Here is a 13,376-nt window from a genome sequence, read left to right as displayed (position 1 = left end):
CTCTGGAACTGTAATGGTCTTGGATGACACTTGGTCAGCCTTCTATTTTTATTTTGAGGTTGTTTTGTTTTCTGCATCTAACACCAAATTAGAAGTTTAAAATTTCATTTTCATCCCAGAAGGAATGGCACACTGATGTGAGACCACTCACCTGTCCTTTTAATCTCTTCCTAAACTAGAAATACACACACACAACATATACCCTGAACATCCAGTTGCTTGGTATCCAAACTATATTTAGAAAGGTGTGACCCTAGAATTTTTTTCTCTCAGACTAACTTAAGAGGAAGATAACAGGCTATTTGTACTCAAAAGGACAATAAATATTTTTGAACCTTGGTAATTACTTCCAGAACCTAAAATTTAAATTGTGAAAAATCCTACAATGTAGATACAACCAGTAGCTTAGCTTTTTATAAGTCATCTGTATCTAGGGAAACTCTCCAGGGTATTTCTTAAACCTGATGTTTAAAAATTTATCTATTTACTTTACAGTTGGAGCGCTGTGATTCGGATTTCGTAGGAGTGAGCACAAGGACCCTGCCGAGCGCCCCCCGGAGGACGGGTTAAGGATGGCCACACGCTGTCCCGCCGTCCCTCCCGCAGGACGGGGCGTCTGTATCCCGCGTCTCTTCTCTTGCATTGAAGGCTTGTCATGTCAGTTTCGAAGTCTGATTGCTAAGGGCTCGACAGCTTCCCTATGACATGGATCGCCCACTCGGCATCTAAGCCACCAGGTAGGAGAGCAGCTACCCGCGGGGGAGACTGTGTGGAGAAGCCCTGAGAATACGTGGAGAGGGACAGTGCGCCCACCCAGCCGACCTTCATATTGCGCCCACCAGAGTCTCGGGCACCTGGAAAAAGCCTTTTCGGGCTAGGGACTGGCTGCTGCCAGCTGAATGCCGTGTGACCCCAGCCAACCCCGGGAGCAGAAGCATCACTCAGCTGAGTCCTACCTAAAGTTCTGACCCATGGATCCTGAACACAGAGAGGATCATTGCCTTGGGATGCTTTAGCGTGCAGCCACAGGTACCCAGAACACACGGGTGTGAGGAATGCTCTTTGGTGGGCGTGTTTAAGACTGCGCTTTCTGAACTAGTCTCACCTCACCTTTAGAAACTGAATCTCAAATACAAGTCTCAATACACCCAGATTAAGACAGAGAAAGACAAACACTCTATGGCAAATACTATATGATATCACTTATATGTGGAATCTAAAAAATAATAGAAATGAAACTATACACAAAACAGAAAAAGACTCACATAGAAAACAAATTTATGGCTGCCAGAAAGGGGGATACAAATTGGGCACATGGGATTAACAGACACAAGCTACCGAACATAAAATGGACAAGCAATAAGAATTTACTGTGCAGCATGGGGAATTATACCCAATATCTTGTAATAATCCATAATGAAATATAATCTGTAAGGAAAAAGCCAGCAAACAGAATCCCTATACTGTACACCTGACACTAACAAATATTGCAAATCAACTCTACTTCAATTTTTAAAAAAGGAATCATAATTTCCAGACTCCTTTGAAGGTCTCTGTATGTGGTCAAGTGACAAAAATTCCCTCAGAGATAGAAATGGAAACACCGTTTGCACTCTCGGGAGAATGTCCTTAAACCATCTCTTCTCCCTTCTCTGGGAGGGGGTGTGTGTGGATGGGATTATTGGTGTCGCAGCCTCATCAGGAGCCTTAAAGACAAGGACTTCGCCCCTGAGGTGTGAGAACTTAGTGCTGCCAGGATCACAAAACTTGGTGAGTTCAAGAAGCTAGTGCAAGACAGGAAGCTGGGTGCCCCAGAGCGCCAAATGTGTCTTCAGATGAATGGATGTCTGCAGAGAAGGCAGAGGCGCTACACCCGAGCTGAGAGCATCACCTGGTCGCGTCCTGAATCCTCCTTTCCTCCGTTTTCTTTTTCATTTCCCCCCTTCCCCTTGCCTCCCCCTTCCTGCTTCCTTCCTCCCCTCCCCCAGCTCATCCACAAGGACTGGCTGTTGACCCTGCTCAGGCCTGGGTGCGGGTGTGGGGGGGTGGTGGGGACCGGAGCCCCGCAGCGGCCCAGCAGTGCCCTCTGGCGAGACGGCTGCCTTGTGCTCTGTGAAAGGGCGGCCACAGGCTCCGCAGCCCAGCCGCACGGTTCTCCCCATCACTGATGGAGATGAAGGAGAAAGACAGTGTCCTTTGCCTGTGGTTGTTAGCTGAGGCCACCATCCAGGGATGCGAGAGGAGCTCTGCAGTCAAGGGTGGACTCCAATATGAAGCCAGCCCCCAGCTGTCAGGGGCTGCGGGCAGCGCGCACCTGTGACAAGGAGAAGCCGAGGGACAGCTGGCCCAGGCTGCAGGTTGAGGTGACTGTTGAAAAAAGCATTTAGATGCTGGATGGGGTGTCCGTGCCCACCCCTGCCTTTGTGAATGGACTGCGCTCTTCCCCAGCCTTCCTGCCCCCAAGGGTGTTGTTCAAAGCCGGAACCACCTGAGGTGGGGGTGAGTGGATTGTGCTGTCAGCTTAACCGGAAGAGACAAAAGTTGAGGGTCCCCCACACTCTGCCCTTTTCAGGGAGTCAAATAGAAACTTTACTCCCTAGAGAGGACAATCTCTGTCCTCCAGAGATTTGGGGAAGCACCTCTAAAAAGGTGGGGGTGAGGCTCTCCTTCCTGATAACAAAGCTTCCTACTCTGCTGCGTCCTTCTCGGGCAGCAAAGGAGATGGATCCTAAGCTTTTAGGTCACCCAGCGAATGGCTCCATAAAGTTCTCTGTCGCCAAATCCCATTCGGGACTGTGGAAGGACAGTCTCATTTGCTCCCAGCAATGGAGAAGCAGGCCTTGCTGCCACTGCTGCCACCAGTTGGAGGCCCTCGGCTTCCTGGCAGCTGTGCTCCATCGTTGGTCATTTCTCTCTGGACCAGCCAACCCCTGGTACCAGGTGTTTCGAGTGCTTGGGAAGTTAAGAGTATTCAGGGACACACAGCAATGACTAGGCACGTGGGCTCTGTAGGTGAGCTTTTTGGGTTCTGTTCTTAGTTCTTCACAGATGTATTAACTTAGCAGGTGGCTTAACCTCTGTGTCTATTTCTTTATCCCTGCTTGGTGGGGGCAGATTAATGATAGTCCCTGACTCTCAGGTTTGTTTTAAGGATTAAATGAGCCAATCTATGAGAGATTTAGCAGTTCCTGGCACATAGTAAATAATGGTCACTCAAACATTAGTAACCTTAGGAGCTTGACTGAGACAAGAGTTATAGCAAAAAGTCACGGTGCGTAACACTTCCATGTATAATTCCATTTCAGATTACTTTCAATGCTTAGTTTTAGAGACATTAAGGTGTGGCTGTACTTTAAAGAGTTAGGTTTCATTTCTGAGAGTTTTTAATGTCTTTCTACGAAGTCAGTGGATGGGGGAGCATTTCCAAACAATGAGATAACCCGGGTAGTAAACAGAACAAAAACATTAGTGTTTCTCCTATGCTAGGTCCCTTCTACTTCACTCTTAAGGTCTGCATTGCGGTGAAGAATCATTTGCGCTGCCTGGTTCTAAAACAAATTGTAAGGAATGGTCATCTGAGAGGTTTGTAGTTAGTTCTGCTTTGCAGTGTCTAATTTTAATTTATTCTCATTCTAGGCTTTTGGTTACTCCCCTTCCACCCTATCCCTTAATTTTATTTTTTGAAAGAGTCTGCATTTCAAGCTGCCAATGAGAGAATGTGATTACAGAAGGGAGGGCTCCTCATTCCAGGTAACTTACTCTGTAGCTGTCACTAGGAAAGCCATTCGGAGTCAGGCTCTGACATGAGAAGCCCTTGCTTACTCAGTAGTCAAATCATAAAGTTTAAATCAAAAGTAGCTTTATTTAGGTAGACACAATATGTGAATGCCTTAACTTATAAAGCCAGCATTCTTTAGAGGTCCTAAAACTTGCATTACCTTCCCATTTAATTATGCATTTTAAAAGCTGTTCTATGAGGAATAAACCTATTAAAATGAGAGATTTTGTTTTCATTAGGTCTTCATTTAGCCCTCAGTAAAAAGTAATGGGATGCAGAGTAATCAGTAAAATATATACATTACTTTCAATGAGTTTTATTCTGTATACTGTAAATATTTATGTAATTTTAAGTCCAGAGAAATAGTAACTAACTTTCAGTTTATAGTTTATTTTTCAATGTGAACACACAATAATTAGGATACAGCAGAATTTTGTGTCTTGCAAAACTTTGAACTATGTTTGTGTGTTTTTGACGTAGCTCATCAGAACAGTTGCTACCCTCGAAAGGAGCCTTCAGATGTATAATGGTGTCAACAACGAGTGTGTCTAATGGCAGCAGGCAGCAGAAAGCTCAAAGAGATTCCAGGACACTGTATCCATGAAAGGGGATGGTAAATTTTGGCCCCATCCTGGTTTTGTAAACAGAGATGTATTGGGACACCCCTGTGCTCATTCTTTACCGTATTGCCCGTGGCTGCTGCCACAGCTACAAAGCTGGGTTGTTGCAACACAGACCGTGGGGCCCAATAAAGTAAAAAATATTTACCGTATGTTCCCTTACAGGAAACGTTTGCCAGCCCCTTCCATAGAACCTCGAAGTCCCTTCCTTAAAAATACACTTATGACCTCTTCATTATTTCTTAGCCCAATGGTTCCCAAACTGTCTTCTGCACAATATTGTCTAACTTAATAAGTGTTGTGGGGAAAAGATCCATGCTAACAGTAGTTTTCCCTTTGTAGTTTATTTTAAAATAAAATTTAAGACTACCAAACTCATTGCTATGGCTTTTATTTTTATGTGATAACCTACCTTTATGAAAAGATGTCCCAAGCCTGAGAGCACCAGGACATCGAGTGAGAGATCGCCCAATATATGAGCATGCGGTGCTCCACCTGTGCCTTGGTGCCCAGGCAGCACTCACACAGACACTGACGAGATGCTTGGTAGCATCTCTTTGATGATGGCTCATCCTCTGTGCCCTGACTTATAATTTCAGCACATTTGTGATACTCAATGTTTATTCTAAATTAACCTTGTTTTGTACCACAAACACATTGCCTATGGATGTGTTGCTGAAACAAGGAAGTCTTAAACAAGAAGTAGAATATTTTTTGTTATCAAATTGTGTCTGAATCAAGTGATCAAAAGGTCGGAATATTACAAAGTAAAGATGAGCACTGCAGCCTTCCATTTCTAAAAATCCAGGAAGTGAGATTTCCAGGACCAATTTTATGTCCAATTCCAACAAAATAACATTTAGTAAGAAACCACTAAGAAGAAAATATGATGAAAGTTATTTGTCTTTTGGATTTACATACATTGGAAATAGAGTTACACCTCATGCTCATTGTGTGTTATGTAAGCAAATTTTATCGAAAAGCTCTTTGGCCCCTACTAAGCTTCGAAGACATTTGGAAACCAAACATGCTGCATATAAAGACAAAAACATAATCTTTTTCAAGCAACATCTTGATTCATCTGAAAACTATAAACCCCCAGCACCTAAAATTGTCGATACAGATCATGGAAGCACTAGAGAAGCATCATGCAGTGTCAACTACCATGCAGCCCCGAGCGGAGAGGCTCACGCATCAGAGAATTGCTCAGCAAGCCTTGTGCAAAAGACATCGTGATGCGGGTGTGTGACGGACAGTACAGTAGAAACAAATAGACGCGGTGCAGCTGTCAGACAGCACTGCTGTTGAATTGAGGATCTAGCTGCTGCCACTGAAGAAGGAAGGGCCTGTTTGTCGACAGAAAACCTGCAGCGCATTCTCACTGCAGCTCCACGAACCAGCCAAAGTCTCAGGACGTGCTGTGCTGCTCATGCTTGTTCGTTGCAGGTTTACCGAGTGCACTGAGGACGACCTGCTCTTACGTGGATCTTTGCAGGGAATGCCATTGGTGAGGACATTCTCAACTGTGTCCACAGCTTTACGGAAAAATGTGAAATTGAATGGGGAAAATGTGCTGGTGTTCGTAGTGATGCTTCTAGGGTGATGGAAGGGAAAATTGCTGGGGCTGTCACCTGGATAAAATATGTGGCTCCCGAAAGCACCTGTTATACAGACATGCACTTGCAGTTAAAATAATACCTGCATCTCTGGAAAACGTGCTTGATCAGGCAGTCCAAATCATCAATGATATTAAAGCTCAGCCACATCGGTCCAGACTACTAACAATTTTATGTGAAGAATTGGGTGCCCAGCATACAGCACCTCTAAATACAGAGGTGAGGTGTCTTTCCCGATGTAAAGTTCTTGTAAGATTTTGTGAGCTTCGTCATGAACTATTGGTTTTTGTGGATTCTGCTTTTTGAAGATCTGATTAACAAATTCATAGCGGTTGCTAAGACTTGTATATCTTGCAGATATTTTTACTAAATTATATGAGGTTACTCTGTCAATGCAAGGGGGAAATGTGACAGATTTTACAGTATTTGATAAATTATCATCAAAAGAAAGCTGTTTTCCTACACTCAGTGACTAGTCCTATGGTTGATGGAGACACTCGCAGGGCTGCTGTGCAGCACCCCAGGGGTTTGTGTTCTGTTTTGTTAATATTTTCCTGTAACAAAGGATAAGAGTGCTTGGGTTAGAAATCCATCTACAGTAACTTAAACCAGCCTCATTAGTGGCATGGAACTTTGAGAGCCTGATTGATTTAACATCTGATTCCCAGGTGAAGCAAAATTTCACTGAACTTTCAGGAAATGATTTTTGGAGCACCCTGAGTCAGGAGCAGCCAAGCGTTGCGAGGCGTGCAGGTTGTGTACTGCTTCGTTTGCTACATGCACCTGTGTGAAGCAGGCTTTTCCTATTATGCTGCAAAAAAAAAAAACCTGAAAAAACAGGAAAAGACTTGATGTGGACCTTACTTAGCAACACCACACCTAACATTAAGTGGCTATGCCTCCTCATGTCCGCTTCCCCCTACCTGGTGTTCCATCACCTCCTGTCCCTCTCTAGGACTTAACCCCCACCTCTCTATCACTCACACCCTCTCTCTCCCTGCCTGTGTCTTTCTGTCTCTCCCCCAGGCCCTCCGGCCCTGAGCTCAGGTTCAGCCCTGTCCAGGGTCACAGGGCCCCAGCTCTCCCAGCCCTCCCACCCTCACGGCCAAGTTCGAGCCCTGGCCCTGCTCACAGAGGTGGAGCCGGTTACAGAGCTGCTCTCGCTGGCATTTACTGCTGCACCGCTGTTCCCCCCCTTCCCAGGCAGTGCAGTCTCACCTTGACCTGTTGGTGGCCCAGCCTGGACCCTAGAGCTGCTGCAGGGCTGGCCGCCTCCCCAACCTGGAAGGAGGGAGGGCCCCGCGGGCTCCAGGGACAGCTGGTGCAGAGTGGAGTGGACTCATTTTATACCCAACACCACCTCCCTGGCAGTGGTGGCGCCCCACCCACTGACCCTGCCCCGCCCACCTCAGAGTTAGGAGGTTGTGGGAGGATGAAGGGCGCTCACGGGCTCACTGAGAGCACTGCCGCCCTCAGCCCCCCTCAGGGCCTGCCTGGAGCCGGGGCAGCCGGGCAGATGACACGCAGCGTGGGGACATGGGCTTGGTCAGTGCGGGGCCTCTCGCTGGATGCCCGTGGCCCCTTCTGCACCTCATCTGTTCCTCATCATGAGACACGGCCACTTCATTCTGATCATCTGGCTCACGACCAGATGCCCCTGTGACTGACAGGTCCACCTGCCCAGTGAGTGTTTGCAGACTGAAGCTGCACAGCCGTCACTGGATCAGACACAGGATGTGCCCGCCACCCAGAAGCAGCCCCGGGGCCCCTATGATCACTGCTGCCCCACAGGGGTGACCTTGCATCCGCCCTGTCATCCTAGTTCCTGCTGGTTTGTGAATTGTGTGCCTGTGAATCACTGTGTGCCCTCGAGAGTGTGTGACCACTGGTCCTCCAGGAAACAGACACTGACACAGAGAACTGTGACAGATTCATTAGGGATGACAATAGGAGACAATAGCAGAGGTGGCAGGATGGAGCAGGGAGACATTTAGGCCGTAATGCACCTCCGACATCATCTCTAAACACATCGTTGCCACAGCTTGGGGTCCCCTTCAGCTTTCAAACTTACTGGGCTGTAAGGCAAAAAGAAATATTTATTTTAATAGGGTCTTATTTTTTCCCGATTTTGTCTTCTCTAACGTATGCATGGCCTCTGACAGACACTGCAGTCTGTGGGTGCAGCTCCATGTCTATATATAATGGAAATAATTGTTTTCACATCTCGGACACAGATCTGAAAATGTGCACATTCTCATTATTACATTTCCTTCTTTAACTTGTAGGACCAGAGGTTTAATAGAAGAAAGTGACCCTTCACCTTATCTCTAACGCAGAGAATAGTAAGCTCTGGGCCTGAGCTCTTAGATCTTCAGTTTAATTTAATGTACTTCCCGAGGTCTCTTTTGATGATTCTGTGTGCAGACACTTTCTTTTAAACTATGAGAATGCTGAGTGAGAAATATGTCCCAGTCATATTGCAAAACAATGTGTGTGCTTCACCTGATCCTCCTGACAATGACATCAGGAGCCAGTGTTACCCCCGGCTCACAGACAACAAAGCTGAGACCCTGTGGGGGCCCCAATGGGTCTTGGTGTTGGGGGCTGAACTGCAGGAATTGAAACAAAGAATCAGAAATTGGATCTTCACACATAAACATAGAGATGCTAAGCTGGCAGTGGGCATGGTGACAGGAGGGAGCAGGGGTGTGGGGACGGGGTCTTGGAGGGGGTCTCCTGACCACTCCTGACTTCCCCTAAAGAACCTGCCTCATGCTGAAGGGCAAGGCACCTGCTCAGCTGATCTGAATCCTGCCTGTACTTTTCAAAATACCGGGGCAGAAGAAAACTTTAGCCACACAAAATATTCTGAAAAAAACAAGCTAAATTTCACTTTCTCTGATATCCAGAGATTTCTTTCATCCAGATCTAGGACTTTCAGAAACCCAAGAGAACAATCATTTGTATATGACGTTGTGAACTGAGGGCTTTCTGGAGGCAGTGGGTTCTGACGGGGATATGTGCATGGCTGCACTGAGTCCCCTGCACACACACGTGGCTCTGAGTGGACCTCACGTTGCATTCAGAAAGCCTGCCTGGACTGCCCTCCCAGCTGGGAGTGACCTTCCAGCTCCAACAAACCCTCGCTGGGCACCTCAATTTCTTTCTTCCCCTTCACACCGTCCTATTCACTCCTGTGTGGCTCACGTGTCCCTCTTTTGCACTTTGGGGCTTTGTATTGGCACGTCTGTTATGGTGATGACAAGCTGAATGTCTCTCTCCCTCAACCCTCGAAGGAACACCCTGAGACCCCAAAAGTTAGTGGTGTGCTTCATCAAAAAAAAAGTACATCACATGGTCCAAGCCGGAGGCACATCTGCCAAACAGGGACTTGAAACTCATTTGATATTCTGTCAAAAGTCTCTTGTACTATACAAGAGACACCTGCTTCCCAGGATAGGATGGGGAAATGACAAAGCCCATCAAATGCGTGTGCTAGGAAACTACATGAACATTATAATGTCCCAAGATAGGTTTCCTCAGGCAACGCAAGGCCCTGGAGTGCCATCTCCCCTTCAGAAAAGACTCAACAATGGAAAAGGACAACATGCTCTCATCTTACCAAGTGGAGAAACTGGTGGCTCTGCCTATGCCTGAGGACCCAGAGGCCACGAGGGTGGTCCAGGTGGAGGTGGCGAATAGCCCATGAAGGGTGACGTTGGGCCACTCATACAGGGGGAAACATGAGCTGGCCCTGAGTAAGAACGGGGCGCTTTGCCATCCACAGTGCCCTGTGGAACAGAAGAGAGATCTGCTGAATGACAGACAAAAGGATAAACACAGACAAAACCAGAAACATAATGCAGCACCGTCAGCACCTGTCACCCTCACCTCCACCAGGTGGCCAGACAGCAGAGCACTACCACATGCTCCACCCAGCCTGGGTCGACAGAAGGACACAGGGATACGACACGGAGGCTGCACGTCACCAACAAATTCTGTAAGTTCATGCAGCCAAGGGTCCTAACCGATAAAAAACTCATAGAGGTCCCAGCAAATTGACTAATATTCACCTTATGAAAACGAAACTTCTCCATGGAGAACAAAATTTTAAGGAATCTTCCAAAGCTCCAACGACACGTAATGTTCTGCAGAACAAGAACACAGAGAAACAAAGAATGTTAAAACACATTCTCCACACGTGCAGAGTCACACCTGGGTTACTGCTCTGCCTGCAGCACCCTGCCAGGCCCTTTCTGCCCCCTCCTCATGTAGGGCCCTCCACCACCCTGCAGGGGCTGCCCCTGGGTGCAAAGAGCCCTGGGGAGCTTGGCAGCCTGGAGTCCTATGGGGGAGCTGCTCAAGTGATCCTGAGGAGATAAGGCTGTCCTTAGGAGGTAGTCAGGCTCCGCTACAATCACCGCTATCCCCAGGGATGTCTGGGTTTTAACTGTGCTACGAAGCACACACTACATGTGTCCTTTGGGAAATTGAAGAGGAAAGTCTTGATTCCACAACTGACACCAAAGGGACCCTACTAGCCCATGCGAAAAATCCCACGGCATCTCATGCTGAATCAGAAGATCAGCTCTGACAGCTTCCAGGGCAGGACCAACTCGGTGCAGGGTGGGGAGCACAACGGGAGGATGCTGCTGAGTGTTGCAATTCCCCTGCAGGGAAGTACGCCTCTTCACTGTGTGCTATTTCCCTTCAAGCCTCTACATCCTACTACAAAAGCAACAATTCTGAGAGTCAGGCTTTTCTACCCAGAGTAAAACTGGAGGCAGCGGGCCAGGCACATTTCCCTCCCGAGAAAAGACAGAGGTGGGTTGTGACATTTACCCCACCCAGGAAGACTCAAAGCTGCACAAAGCCCACGGAACAAAGCTGGAGGGAGACCTCTGCACTTTCCCAGTCATGAGGACTTGAACGGCCATGCAAAACAGTAGAATCACCTGGACTGAGCCGGGAAACCAAAGAAGGACAACAGGAATCTCGATAACTTAAACAGCAACAATCAGAAAAGAAAGTGTTAGGGAAGAAACAGAAAAGCGAGGAGACATAAGTATGGAGCAAGGGCTCACAGTGAAGACCCACATTCGACAAACAGACAAAGTCTATGTTACTCAGCATGTAAGAACTCTGATGCTTCCTGAAGGCTCCATCGAAGGTGATAGGGCTGAGGGGAGAAGACCACTGTGCCCGTGGGCAACAGTTTGAAATTCTAATGACACAAAACACTTGTCTAAAAACACATGTCTACAGAAGAGGATAATACAAAGGCAAGGGAAACAAAAACAACACATTCCCTAGGGAGACATCGAACGTAATGAACACTCAATTTACCTGAGCCTCCACATCGGAATCAGGTGTCAGGAAGGGGCCAGGCCGAAGTTGAGACGTGTCAGGTCCTGCGTGGGCTGAAAACCACAAAAGGGATGGAGGATTAGGCTCGCCTGCGAAGACTTTGCTGAAGCCACACAAAACCTGGTGAGCCTTCCTTCCCCGTATCCCACTCGTCCCCGCATCAGACCGAGTGGGAGACAGGTCTCGTGACCCTGAGGGAGACACCACAGGCCACGGGTTCAGGGGTCTCTTCCATAGCCGATCAACGGCCGTGGAAGGTCAGGGCTCCACACGCTGCAGACAATGGCAGGGGTGGGCTTCTCCTTCGGGGAGCCCGGAACGTGCTCCCTGTTGAAGCCCCGTGTGCAGAACTGACACGCCTGCCTTCTGTCACAGGCCTCTTACTCCGTAGCACTCTACAAGAGACACCTCCTCCCCAGGGCACGATGGGGGAGGGGAAGACGCGGACCATCAATTGCGTCCGCTAAGGGACCAGGGGAGCACGGCCGACAGCCCAGTCAGGGTGGCACATGCCCTGGGAGGGACCTGGAGAGCGATCTGCCCTTCTCCTGCAGTGACGCAAGGAACAAACAGAGAAATGGACACTTTCATCTTACCAAGTGGAGCATCCGGTACTGGTGAGCGAGGCTGCACAGGGCCCAAGGGGGGCCCAGGTGCTGGTGGCAACACGGGCCGGTCCCTGCAAACGCCGGGACGCTGCAAGGTAACCTGCAGGGCAGAAGGGAGAGCCGTGTCAGGCGACAGAAACGGAGCGACCACCGACAAAAGCCGAAACCCAACGCATCAGCTGTCGGCACCGGGCACCCTCCCCACACCCCGCCGGGTGCCCACCCAGCAGCACAGTGCCCCACGCTCCACCCAGCCCCATGGGGCCTGCAGCCGGCAGCCCGGGCCGCGCAGCAGGACACGGGGGGACAACAATGGCGCCACACGACGCCGCCGGTGTCTCCAAGTGGACGAAGCCAAGGGTCCTGCCTGCGAGGATGCACACAGAGCTTCCAGCACTCTGACAAAAGCAGCGCCTTCACAACAGGCAGCCCCTTTGGGCAGGACAGCCCTCCTCGCCACCACCCCAGCTCCACGGGAGCTGGCCCGGCGCGGACCAGGAACACGCAGAAGGGACGGACGTGAAAAGCTCGTACTCCACACGTGCAATCAGAGCCGCACCTGGGTCACCGCTCTGCCTCCAGGACCCTGCCTGGCCCTCTCCTTCCCCCCAAACCAAGTAATCTCCTCCGACCTGCAGGGGCTTCCCCTGGGCGCAACGTGCACTGGGGAGCTGGGCACCCCGGAGTCCTGCGGGGGAGCTGCCCAAGTGCTCCTGAGGGGACAACGCTGCCCACAGGAGGTAGTCAGGCTCCGCTACAATCACCGCTATCCTCAGGGACGTCTGGGTTTTCAGTGCGCTACGAAGCACGCACTACTTGTGTCCTTCGGCAAACTCAAGTGGGATGTCTGGATCCCACAACTGACACCAAAAGGACCGTACAGGCCCGTGCGCAAACTCCCGCGACGTGTCGTGCTGACGCCCAGGAGCAGCTCTGACAGCTTCCGGGGCAGGCCCGACCCGGCGCAGGGGTGGGGAGCACGATGGGAGGACGCTGCTGCGCGTCGCAATTCCCCTGCAGGGAAGTAGGCCTCTTCACTGCGGGCTCTTTCCCTTCAAGCCTCTATTTCTTACTACAAAAGCAACATCTACCCAGAGTACAACTGGACGCAGCGGGCCAGGCACATCTCCGTCCCGAGAACAGACGGTCACGGGTTCTGACATTTACCCCACACCAAACAGGTAGACTCAAAGCTGCACAAAGCACACAGGACAAAGCTGGAGGGAGGGCTTTGCCCCTTTCTCACTTACGAGCATTTCAATGGCCATGCTAAACAGGAGAATCACCTGGCCTCAGCAAGGAAACAAGTCAAACGAGTGACGACACAGGACTCTGCCTCAGTGACCCAGGAGCAACCCCAGGTGCAGGTCGGCAGGAAGGAGTCAGC

General features: G+C 49.4%; 1 long non-coding RNA gene across 1 annotated transcript; it reads right to left on the bottom strand.

The window, feature by feature from the left end:
* Positions 1 to 7,932: 7,932 nt before the first annotated feature.
* Positions 7,933 to 11,435, bottom strand: LOC140691622 (uncharacterized). Its single transcript, XR_012067370.1, has 4 exons — positions 11,361 to 11,435; positions 10,088 to 10,162; positions 9,637 to 9,805; positions 7,933 to 8,089 (listed from the first exon to the last, which is right to left on the bottom strand). It is a non-coding gene; the product is annotated as an uncharacterized lncRNA (long non-coding RNA).
* Positions 11,436 to 13,376: the final 1,941 nt, after the last annotated feature.

This window comes from Vicugna pacos, chromosome 36, assembly GCF_048564905.1.
Source record: "Vicugna pacos chromosome 36, VicPac4, whole genome shotgun sequence".
Lineage (NCBI taxonomy): Eukaryota > Metazoa > Chordata > Mammalia > Artiodactyla > Camelidae > Vicugna > Vicugna pacos.
The sequence above is the reverse complement of the archived record's forward strand: the minus strand, read 5'-3'. Positions and strand labels throughout refer to the sequence as shown.